This window comes from Spermophilus citellus, assembly GCF_964194105.1.
Source record: "Spermophilus citellus genome assembly, chromosome: 16".
NCBI classification, from domain to species: Eukaryota; Metazoa; Chordata; class Mammalia; order Rodentia; family Sciuridae; genus Spermophilus; species Spermophilus citellus.
Window position 1 is genome coordinate 82,454,495 of NC_138196.1, and position 12,605 is coordinate 82,467,099.

Consider the following 12,605-nt stretch of genomic DNA (forward strand, 5'->3'; position numbering starts at 1 on the left):
TTTACACACTGATAACACCTCTGTCCAAACTATGTCGCACTATTGAAGAGCAAGGGATTGCCCAGGCGGCTCTCTTCTCAATCCTAGAAGGTAAACCCACAGCAGATGTTCAGCAGGAAACATGGCATCCCCATCACCACCGCCAGCTTCTACCAGGCTCAGACAACACAGAGAGCTCACAACACTATGCAGGGAGCTACCAGGACACAGAACTTCAAAGGGACTCCAGGGCATGCCTGCCACCCCCTCCAAAGTCACCTGCAGCCTGGGCTCTGAGCCTGCTCCTCGCACACCTATAAATGCAGCCGACTCCTCGCTCCACTCACACTCAGGCCCCTGCCTCCTCTCCTCCAGTGACTCCAGCCATGAGGACCCTCGCACTCCTCGCTGCCCTTCTCCTGCTGGCCCTCCAGGCCCAGGCTGAGCCTCTCCCAGAAAACAATGAGGAGGTCCCAGACGAGGAGCAGCCAGGGGAAGAGGACCAGGACATGACCATCTCCTTTGCCGAGACTGAGGCCCCTGGTCTGCAGAGATCAGGTGAGAGCCCCCACCAGGGCACAGGAATGGAGGATCAGGAAGGCTGCGGGCAGCCTGGGAAATGTGTCCCCAGAGGTCTCTCTCACTTTCAGGACCAACCGAACCTCTCTTAGATTGACTCCCTACTCCAAATTGAAGAAAGAAAATGAGTGTAAGAGCTTCCTACCTCAAAGAGATTACATTCCAAATAATACTTCAAAATAATTGGCCTTAAAATGTGGACAAACGTGGATCAGCTCATTTGGGATAAACATGGGAAAACGTGGTTGTAGAAAAATGTTCTGCTCTGTCACAGGGGATTTAGACACAGGCTTCTGCTCTGAGTGTGATCAGAGACCCTGTGATGAGTGAGGGGCTCACAGAGGCCAAGGCAGGTGAGAATGGGTCTCCTGCCCATGAGTGGCTGACACTGCTGTGTGTTCCTGATCCTAGTCACAGGGCTGGGACCAATGCTGGTGCAGGGCCCCCAACAGGGCTGACCTCACCCCAGCAGGGGCCTTCTCCAGGACTCTTCACCCAGGAGTCTGATCACCACTCAATTCCACTTGCTCTCTCTGTGTCCCCAGGAGCACGAGGGATACTGAAATGCCGCTGTGCATCACGTAGCTGTAATACACGTCAAGGTGAAAGAAACCATGGGTCCTGCATCCAGGGTCCTAGAGTCTACATGTTCTGCTGCCGCCGAATATAATGCCCAGAGAAAAACTTGGTCACCCTTCCTTTGACACCTACAAGGAAACTGTCAGCACCCCTCAGCCCAATCTAATTGTCCTCAATTTTCTCCATCTCAAATAAACTGCTTAGAGCAAGTTCTCTGTGTCTGTGCCTCTTTGATGATTGCCATGGTCTCAGGCTGGACTCTGCAGCTCAGGAACAAGAATCTGAAACACGTTCTTCTAAACAAAAGCCTGGCTCCCAGCACTAGGAGGTCAGGGAGGAACACAGGGTCACACAGCAGTGAGGAGAAGCCTCAGCTGGTGCTCACCTCTCCCTCCTCCCTGCCCCTCAGCTCTGCCTCCACTCAGACTGGGGGCACAGCGACCACCTTGCCCACATCCCGTGTGCTGCTCAGTCAGAGCCAGAGTTCCTGTCAGGAAGGCCACCCTCCTCCTGGCCAAAGTCCCAGAGAGGATGCATGGGTCCAGCTGAACAGTGGTCTCTGAGGCCAGTGGGTTGCATCAGCTCCATCAGAACCTCATGAGAGTGGGACAGGTCATACCAAAGATGCCATTGGCACAACAGAAAGCAGAGGACCCCAAATATCCCATGCATGCCACCACTTTTAAGTAGATTTGTGTTCTCTAGAAAGACCTGGGTTCTAGCTGTACTCAGTGGGACTTCACAAACCAGTTCACCAGGACAGCTCCTAGCTGTACCCTGCAGCTCACACTCTCTTAGTCACATCAAATCTGCTGAGATCCAGACTCTGCCTGTAACTCACAGCTCAGGACATGTGAAAGCAAAAGTGCAGACACAAAGCCATTCTCCAAGCCACTAGGAGTCCCCATGGAAGCTGCAGGCATCTGGGCTCTGAGGCCCAAACATCCTGCACGTTGGAGTCAGGCAGGAAAAGGGTGTGAGGAAAGCCAGACAGCCACAGCACCCTGTCAGAGCAGCAGAGTCTGGACCGGGGCCACCGCTCCCCTGCTGCTGTCTGTACAGTCTGTCCACCCCACGTCACACCCTGCTGGCTTTGCCCTGTCCTGAGCAGGACTGCCTTCCAAGAGGTCATGCAGGCTCATACCACATTCCTGTCTCTGAAGGGCCAGTCAGTGACCTTGAGGAGGCAGGATGTGACTCTTCCATGTCTCTAACCTCGGTCCCTCCTACAGTCACCCAGGCATCCTGGACACCTTCCACCATGTGTCTCAAATGTCCATCAAGACGTGACCACAAACATTTTGTGAGGCCTCCACAGTCACACCCCGATGCCTCGTGTCCACTCTGGGGTCTGCACTGCCCCCTCAGGATCCATAGCACGTGTTTGGAAAGAGAATTGTGCAGGTCAAGCCAAGGTTATGCTCACTGGTCTGGTCACTGGCAGAATTTACCAGAAACATCTAGACAATCAGAGAGATAAGAGATGGCAGTGAGAAGGACAGCATTTCCAATCCACTCAGGGCCAATCTTCACTAAAACAATGAGGTGAGCCCAGACATCAGTGTGATTAGTAACCCACAGCAATGCCCAGACCCAGAGAGGGCACAGAGGAGCTTTTCCAATATCCATTGCATCTGACTCTGAAGAGGAGATGACCTTAGGGCCAGGGTCTGCTCTTTTGAGGAGGCCAGCACCGTGTCCTGACCTCTAATGCCACCCTTCACACTGGCACCTCTGCAGTGATCACATTGTGGACAGAGGAAGTCTTCAGTCCTGAAACACAGGGACCAGCTGTCACCCCTGTGCACAGGGGGAGGGCCTGAGCTGGGCTCAGGTGAGGAGGTTGGGCAGCTTCTCTGGACCCTGTAAGTGCCCTGCCCTGCAGTGACTCTCTCAAGCTGGTCGCCTGAGTCAGACAGTCAGGCCAGCACCCAGAGCTCCAGGTTCCCACAGAATCAAAATGTAGGCCTTCCCAATGGATTTTCCATCACTGTGTTTCCACCAGTGAGGAATTCAGGACTGCTAATTCTACTCCACTTCTGAACAGTTGAAGTGCACAGCCGCCCTTCCCAAAATCATGCCCATCTTTCACCCAGTAGAATAAAGACGAAGAAAATAAAACTAACATGTAATGTGGACAAATGTCCTCTGCTGCTTCTCACACCTGTAGAGTGTCTTAAGAGACATTGTCCTCTGCCCAGGTCCTGGAGGCCACCTGTGCCCTTATTCTCTGTGATGGTGCTAATCTTTAACCAGGGAGTGCTGAGACATTGCTGGTGGCTGTCCCCCACCCCTGCTGCAAAGCCATGTTACAGAGAAAGCTAAGGCCCACAGGCACCTTGATGGGGAAGGAAGGGGAAATTCACAGCAGGAAACCAATTTGCTTCAGGCCTTTCGTTCCCTGGGCCCACACAGGCACAGACACCCATCCTGCCCCTGCCAAACAGCAGCCAGGATGCCACCCACGTTACCTGGCCCCATTTTCTCTGCCTTGGAGGACCAGCTCACCCTCTCTGGCTTCCCTTAATATGTCCTGTAATCCTTGGGCTTCTTCATGACTCATGATTTTCAACCCAGAAGTTGCCACAATTAATATTACTAGAACCTTCTGGAAATTACCCTACAGTGGTTCTGAGTAGATGACTCCACTTCCCAAAGTTATTCCCTCCCTGGTGGGTTTAGATCAGAAGCACTGAGTTCCAGAGCCGTTCACAACTCGGCTCCACCGCACCTTCAGGTCATTATACGTGCCCATGACATCAATGATGGCTTGCTTTGCTGACCTATTTCAAGCTCTAAGTATCCACTGCTTAGGGAGGGCATGACCTTATCCAAAGTGTCAGAGCTGATCAATAACAGTGTGCCAAGCTGTCCATCCTGAAGGGCCTGAAGGGACTGAAGGGCAGGAGATTTTGTTGGTGACCTCAAAGCCCCATGGTGCTCATGGACCTCTAGCAGTCTTGAACTTAGGGCTCTTCCACAGAATCAACTTTTTTTTTTCCTCTCAGTTCAGCACCCTGGGACTAGTGGTTCAATGTGGGCATGTGACCTTCTGCGACCAGAACTGATGCAAGCACCACTGGGCACTGCCCTCTCCCCTCTGAGACCTTGGGGAAACAGACTTGAGTCTTGAGGGTGTCCATGCCACCTGCTGCCCACCACGTGCTACTGCAGAACCATCTGCCCAATTTCCTCTAGGGACAGCTCCCGTCTGTTTTCCATTCACTGTGGGCTCTGGCTCATTCTCAGGACTCTGGACATTGCATGTAGAACCACTGAATCCCAATGGCAGAAGAACAAGGAGACAGCCCTTGGCCCCAAGAGATTGCATTTCAGTGGAATCTCACAGGGGCTGGCCATTGCTGGCTTAGATGGGGCAGTGGAGGTGGGGTAAACAGAGAAAGAAAGGGGTCAGAGATAAGGTCCTCATGCCTGAGGATCCTGCTTGGGTGGGCACAACTAAACGGCTTGTATCAGAGTCCTGAATTACAAAAGGGAAAATAATGTTTGTTCCATGTTTTTAATTAATTATTGGAAGCAGGATCTCAAGAACTGGGCACCTCAAAATGTGTTTGGCATTTGAGTGTTGCATATAGTTAGCTCAGGAATGAAAGGGGAGAGGAGAGCAGGAGGAACCCACAACAAGCTCCCACATTGTCTCCAAAACCCTTTGATGCTCCCCTGGTCTAACAGTCTCCTGAACCACATGGACCAACTATTTGCTTGGTGCCTGTGATGCCTCATGAGCTAAGATCCTAATCTGATAAGCTTCCCTGTTCCTTTCTGTGTAAACATTTATCAATGTTCATGCAGATGGCCCCGTAGTATAATCTATTCCAAATGGAAGAAGTGGGAGCCATTTAATGTCCATGGGAGACCACGTAATTCTATATTTTCCTTCAGGAGAAGACTGGTGAACTCATGGAAGCATGTGGCCCTCTAGGATGGGTCAGAGCACCTCAGTCAGGCCACCTGAGTCCAGGTAGTGATGTACTCATCATCTTCCCCTTGAGCCAGGATAATAAAGCATGGACTGCTGAAATTCTAAAACGAAATTTCAAATTTGGGGTGGAAGGAAAAAGTTTAACTAGAAAGCCAAGTGCAGTTAAAGACCACTTCATACTCTACGGTTCAGTGCCAAACTCAAATACATGTGAAACCAGTGTCTTTGGGCACCAGTAGATAGCCCTATTGTATAAAGAATGTCTTGGGAGAATGGCCAGGATGTGCAGAATTCATTCATCTGCATGGATCCAGGCACCAGGGTTTGAGAGAAAGCTTTTGAGTCCATTGCTTTGAAGACCTGGGAGATGGAGCCCCTGTCCTCCGTCACTCTGGCCACACACCAGGTGTCCTCCAGCTCACAGCAGTGCCATTAAGACACACCTGCTGACCCCACAGAAGCTCTGCTTCACGGCCGGGGACAGGACCAGCAATGGGGACTTCTGCTGTGTTCCCGGCGCTGCAAATGCCTCTGACACCAGGACCAGCCTGGGCGCCCCCTGCTCCGCATCCTGGGGAAGGGCACTGCCCTCACCCGCCCACCTGGAGACAGCAAGGACACCACTCTGTCCTCGTCCCCTCATTCCAGGACGCTCCCTCCCTCTGTGTCCTGTGCTCAGGCTCCCCATGGTCACACTCATCTTCTCATCTCTGGGTCACTCAGACCAGGACTCCAGCACACTCCTCTGCCCCACCCATCTCGCTCTCAGGCGCTGCTCCCAGGCACCCTGCCAGGGCCAGCACTGGCCTCTGCTCCCTGTGCTCTCCCTGTGCCCATGTGAGTGTCCGAGTCTGTGCTTGGCTTCTCCCCCCGGAACCTGCTCCAGGCTCCTTCGCTTGTCCCCTCACCAGGTGAGCAGGATTCCTTATGCATTCTCTCTCCTGTCCCAGGTCAAGGCAAATGCCACCCACAGCTCCCTTACACTGGTCTCACAGTGACTTCACACTGAGGAAAGTCCCCCAAACAGGTAGATGTCATCTATGCATAAAGTTCTCAGACTGTATAGAAATCTCCAAAACCTCTGTTTTATTTCATTGCACAAGAAACGAACAAAACAAAACTAATTAGAACAAATATACACCTGAGAGCAGAATGCATTTTGTTCCATTCTACACAATTTCATATCTCTTCTTTTACACAATGTAGAGTCACATCATATATGCAGTCATACATATACCTAGGGCAATGGTATCCATCTCTTTCCACTATCTTCCCTGCCCCCATGCCAAAACGCTCCTCGCCCTCCCATTTTCCCAACCTAAGGTCCTCCTTATGCACTGTCCCCCATTATGGATCATCATCCACTTATCAGAGACCACATTCAGCTTTTGATTTCTTAGGATTGGCTTCCTTAGATTAGCATGATATTCTCCAACTCCATCTATTTACCAGCAAATGCTAAAATTTTGTTGTCTTTTAATGATGAAAATAAAGTTATGAAACTATACATTCCTAAGTCTAGAAAAAACATCTAAAATTATGTACTCCATTTTTTGAAATAAGAAATGACAAAGGCATTATAAAACCAATGATTAATTTACTTATAACATTATCCATGGAATTAAGATTTTCAATTGAAGGAAATATGTAAAATTTTGGCTTTGTCATTAGCTGTTTGAATAACAGATTTTACAAATGCTTTGAAACTAATGAAAGACAATAAGAACAAATCCAAATATTTCCTTCTTATTTTCTTGGCTTTTAAGCTCTTTTGTTGACATAATCCCACATCATCCCATTCACACACTCAAATGCTGAATGTAGAGGTCTGATTGTGTTCACAGACACATGCAGCAGCAGCCACAGCCAACATCAGAACATTCATCACTCACAAACAGGACAGGACCTCTCACCTCCGCCCTCTAACCCCATCTCATACTCAAGCACATGCTGAGCTACATTCTGTCCTCAGAGACCTGCCTGTTGTGAATGCCCCATAAGAATAGGATAATATACTACAATGTGTTTCAAAGTTCAGAGTGTTTGTACACAGCCACAGTGAACTGATTCTCAGTGTCCAGTCTCATTGTGTCATGAAAAGGTGCTACATAAGCAAACTTGTAGACATAAGGAAAAAGAAAAACACACAGATTTTAAAAAAATAAACACCTGTCACTACTGAAAAATACAAGACCATAAAGGAAAAAGAAAAGAAAATGCAGGAAGAGTCTGCAACACCCGAAGAAAACTCTTACCAACTGTCAGAATTAGGTTCTTCACCATCAATGAAACCACAAATATAAATGCATCAAATCCATCAATGAAAGACACAGAGGAGATGAATGCATTCTGTTTTCTTTAGGAGGTGACTGTGGGACACCAAGGAGAGTCTCACCTCACACGCAAAGACACACCCAGGGTGAAAGGTACTGCTGGGGAGGAGGATCCAGGTGAATGGAAACCAAGACAGACAAGAAGCAACTGCCTTCTACCAGAGAAAAGTGTCTCTAAAGCAAAACCCAGAGAGGAGGAAGGACTGACCTTGAGAAGTGACCTATAGCAAGGAGCAACAACTGCACATGGGCCCCCTGCACCACAGAACCCAGGAACATGAGTAAGACCTCAGTGGCCAAAGTCAGAGGGATTCCCAGGGAACACAGGCTCCAAAACCCCACTTTCAGAAATGCACAAAACACCAGGGTGGAAGAGGAACAAGGAAATATCCCCTTTAAACCACTCTGTAGACCAAGGAGCCTTAAGTGACATGGAGAGGACATTGCACCCATGGTCCAGAGCACTTTCCTGAGTAGCACAAGGAAAGTGCCCACTACGTCTTCATCAGTCCACAAGGCCAGTGGGAAGACCCGAAAGCAGATGAGTGTCTCTTCAGAGCACAATGAAGCAAATCCACATCCCAACAGAAAACTGGAAACCTCAGGAACTGAACCAGGCACCCACATGGAATGAGTCAACATGACCTTGAAGAGCCTGTGGGTCATGGAAAGATCTAGAGTAGGAATGGGGGAAGATGGCGGCGATGGGAGTGCAGCACCCCAGTGTGCCGCGTCACTGTGCGGGAGAAAGACGAGGTGAAACGGCTGAAGGCTACCTTGCTGGGAATTTCCAGTGAAATTGCGGTGCTCCAGAATCTAGAGGACAGATTCCCAGCGCGCGGGAGTCGGCTGCGGGGGCTCGTTCGCAGGCGATTTCTCCGCACGGAGGGTAGCAGTACCTGGTCGGCGGACCGCCCCGCGGATGGAGTCTGGGGCGCGCGTAGTTAGCAACGAGGTACCAGAGCGGGATTACAGCGAAGCAGATTCTGGAGGCTCCTGCCAACGGTGCACTGGCCGCGCTTAGTGCTGAGTTCCGGCTTTGAGACAGAGGAGAGAAGCGGTCCAGTTCGTTTCCCGACACCAGTCGGACCACGGAGGAGGACAGCAGCCGCCATCTTGGAGAGCTGAGGCAATCATCCCTGTTTTCTACTGATCTCAGCTCATTCAACTACGAAACAGGTGATTCCAGGCTGGTATTTGCCTGCGTCTCGCAGACAGATCGCTCAGGCTCGGATCTGGAGAACCTGAGAATACTCTTCGGGGCTCGCTCCTGGCAAGGCGTGCGCCGGACTTTGAGCGGCCAGATTCTGGCTCCCCAGGTTGCTTTGGCCCAGGGCGGGGGATCCTGCGGGGACTCCAGGCTGAGGCCAGCTACAAGTGGAATGTGCACTGAGGGGCGGTGTGGCTCTGTCTCCCGGAACAGTTTTGGCCCGGGGCTGGGGAGCCCGTGGGGACTGCGTCTTTGACCCTGCCCCTAGCGGAGCGTACACTGAGCTGGGAGAGCTTGGAGCGGCCAGGCTCGGGCTCCCGGGGCTGCTTGGGCCTGAGGCTGGGGTACCCGCGGGGGTCGCTCTGTGGAGCCTGCTCCTAGCAGAGTGTGGCAGGGATCGGAGAGGCTGGGTTCTGGCTCCCGTAGCTGCTTTAGCCCAGGGCAGGGGAACCCGCGGGGACTGCGAGCTGAGGCCAGCTACAAGTGGAACGTGCGCCGAGGGGCAGCGGGGCTCTGACTCCCGGAACAGTTTTGGCCCGGGGCTAGGGAGCCCGCGGGGACTGCGTCTTTGACCTCGCTCCTAGCGGAGCGTGCACCGAGCTGGGAGAGTCTGGTGCGGCCAGGCTTGGGCTCCCGGGGCTACTTTGGCCTGGGGCCGGGGAACCCGCGGCGGTTGCTCTGTGGAACCTGCTCCTAGAAGAGCGTGGCTGGCATCGGAGAGGCCGGCTTCTGGCCCCCGAAGCTGCTTTGGCCCAGGGTTAGGGAACCTACAGGGACTGCTTCTCGGTCTGCGTCCTGCTGGGTGCTGTGGGGGCCTGGGGGGCAGAATGGAGCTGCCACCTGCACCCAGAGCAGGCCAAGTGACCCGCCGGCGTGGTATCACGACACCCCAACTGCAGCTGGGGCCGAGGAGAGTAGCCGCCCACGCCTGGAACAGGACCAGCGACCCGACGGCACGGTAGCCAAGTCACTCCATTTGGAGTGGGGGCTCTGAAGAGCCGCCGTCTGATCCTGCAAGGTAGGCAGACCTGCAACCCACTGGCAGGACAGACTCAGCAGCCTGCCAGTGTGGTGGACAAGTAGCATCGAGGCAGTCACGTCACACTGGTTGGAGTGGGGGTTGAGCAGAGCCGCCGCCCGTGTCCGGAAAAGGCTCAGCGACCTGTTGGAGAGGCAGTTAGGTACCCCCACTGGGAGTGGGGGCTGAGCAGAACTGCCACCCAAGCCCGCACGGTAGGCGGATCTGAGACCCACCAGCGGAACAGGCTTAGAGGCCGACCAGCGTGGTAGACACGTCACACCAATTGGAGTAGGGGCGGAGCAGAGCTGCCGCCCACATCCAGATCAGGTCCAACGACCCAAGGACGTGGTAGTTACGTCACCACAATTGGAGTGGGGGCAGAGTAGAGCCGCCACCCGCGCCCGCAGGGTGGGCAGACCTACGACCAACCAGTGTGGTAGATAGACCACCCTAATTAGAGGAGGAGCACAGCCACTACCCGCCCTGCAAGAGAGATCTCCCAACTATACAAGAGCAATATAAATAAATAGGGGGAAAATTTCAAAAACACAACAGTTTCACCAAGCAGAAAGAAACGCGAGCAATATGAAAAGACAAGGAAAGAAAGGACCACAAGCAATGCAGGTCAACTCAACTCTAGAAGAGGTAATAGCTGCAACAGATGGAATGTCAGATAAAGAGTTCAGGATATACATGCTTCAGATGATCTGGAGTCTCAAGGAAGACATGAGACAGCAAAATCAGACAATGAAAGATCACATTGACAAGGAACTACAAAAACAAATCCAGGAAGTAAAAGATCAATTTCACAGGGAGATAGAAGTAATAAAAACAAACAAATAGAAATCCTAGAAATGCAGGAAGCAATAAACCAACTTAAAACCTCAATTGACAACACTACCAGCAGAGTAGATCACTTAGAAGATAGAACATCAGACAATGAAGACAAAGTATTTCAACTAGAAAAGAACATAGACAGCTCAGCAAGACTGCTAAGAAACCATGAGCAGAACATCCAAGAGATATGGGATAACATAAAGAGACCAAACTTAAGAGTCATTGGGATACAGGAAGGCACAGAGCTCCAAACCAAAGGAATAAACAATCTATTCAATGAAATAATACGAGAAAACTTCCCAGACTTGAAGAATGAAACAGAATCCCATATCCTAGAAGCCTACAGGACGCCGAAAGTGCAAAATCATAAGAGATCCACACCTAGACACATTATAATGAAGATGCCCAACACACAGAATAAGGAGAGAATTTTAAAAGCTACAAGAGAAAGAAAGCAGATTACATTTAGGGGTAAACCAATCAGGATAACAGCTGATCTCTCAACACAGACTCTGAAAGCTAGAAGATCCTGGAATAACATTTTTCAAACACTGAAAGAAAATGGGTTCCAACCAAGAATCGTGTATCCGGCGAAATTAAGCTTCAGGATGGAAGATGAAATTAAAACGTTTCACGATAAACAAAAGTTAAAACAATTCGCAGCTAGAAAACCATCTCTTCAAAAAATCCTTGGCAAAACATTACAGGAAGAGGAAACTGAAAATAACATTGAAAACCATCAGTGGGAGGTAGGACAGTAAAGGGGGGAAAGTAATCAAAGAGGAAAACTAATCAGGTTTAGTAACATAAATAAACAAAAATGACTGGAGGAACAAACCATATCTCAATAATAACCCTAAATGTTAATGGCTTAAACTCACCAATTAAGAGACACAGGCTAGTAGAATGGATCACAAAACAAGACCCAACAATGTGTTGCCTACAGGAGACGCATTTGATAGGAAAAGATATACATAGACTGAAGGTGAAAGGCTGGGAAAAATCATTCCACTCATATGGACTGCGGAAACAAGCAGGAGTGTCCATACTCATATCAAACAAAATAGATTTCAAGCCAAAGTTAATCAAAAAGGATAAAGAGGGACACTGCATACTGCTCAAGGGAACCATACACCAACAAGACATAACAATCATAAATATATATGCCCCAAAACAATGGTGCAGCTACGTTCATCAAGCAAACTCTTCTCAAGTACAAGAGTCTAATAGACCACCATACAATAATCATGGGAGACTTCAACACACCTCTCTCACCACTGGACAGATCTTCCAAACAAAAGTTAAATAAGGAAACTATAGAGCTCAATAACACAATTAACAACCTAGACTTAATTGACATATATAGAATATACCACCCAACATCAAGTAGTTACACTTTTTTATCAGAAGCACATGGATCCTTCACAAAAATAGATAATATATTATGTCACAGGGCAACTCTCAGACAATATAAAGGAGTAGAAATAATACCATGCATCTTATCTGATCATAATGGAATGAAACTGAAAATCAACGATAAAAGAAGGAAGGAAAAATCATGCATCACTTGGAGAATGAACAATAGGTTACTGAATGATCAATGGGTTATAGAAGACATTAAGGAGGAAATTAAAAACTTCTTAGAGTTAAATGAAATCACAGACACAACATATCGGAATCTATGGGACACATTGAAAGCAGTTTTAAGAGGAAAATTCATTGCTTGGAGCGCATTCCTTAAAAAAAGAAAAAACCAACAAATAAATGATCTCATATTTCATCTCAAAATCCTAGAAAAAGAAGAGCAAAACAACAGCAAAAGAAGTAGAAGGCAAGAAATAATTAAAATCAGAGCTGAAATTAATGAAATCGAAACAAAAGAAACAATTGAAAAAATTGACAAAACCAAAAGTTGGTTCTTTGAAAAAATAAATAAAATCGACAGACCCTTAGCCATGCTAACGAAGAGAAGAAGAGAGAGAACCCAAATTACTAGTATACGGGATGAAAAAGGCATTATCACAACAGACACTTCAGAAATACAGAAGATAATCAGAAATTATTTTGAATCCTTATACTCCAATAAAATAGAAGATAGTGAAGGCATCGATAAATTTCTTAAGT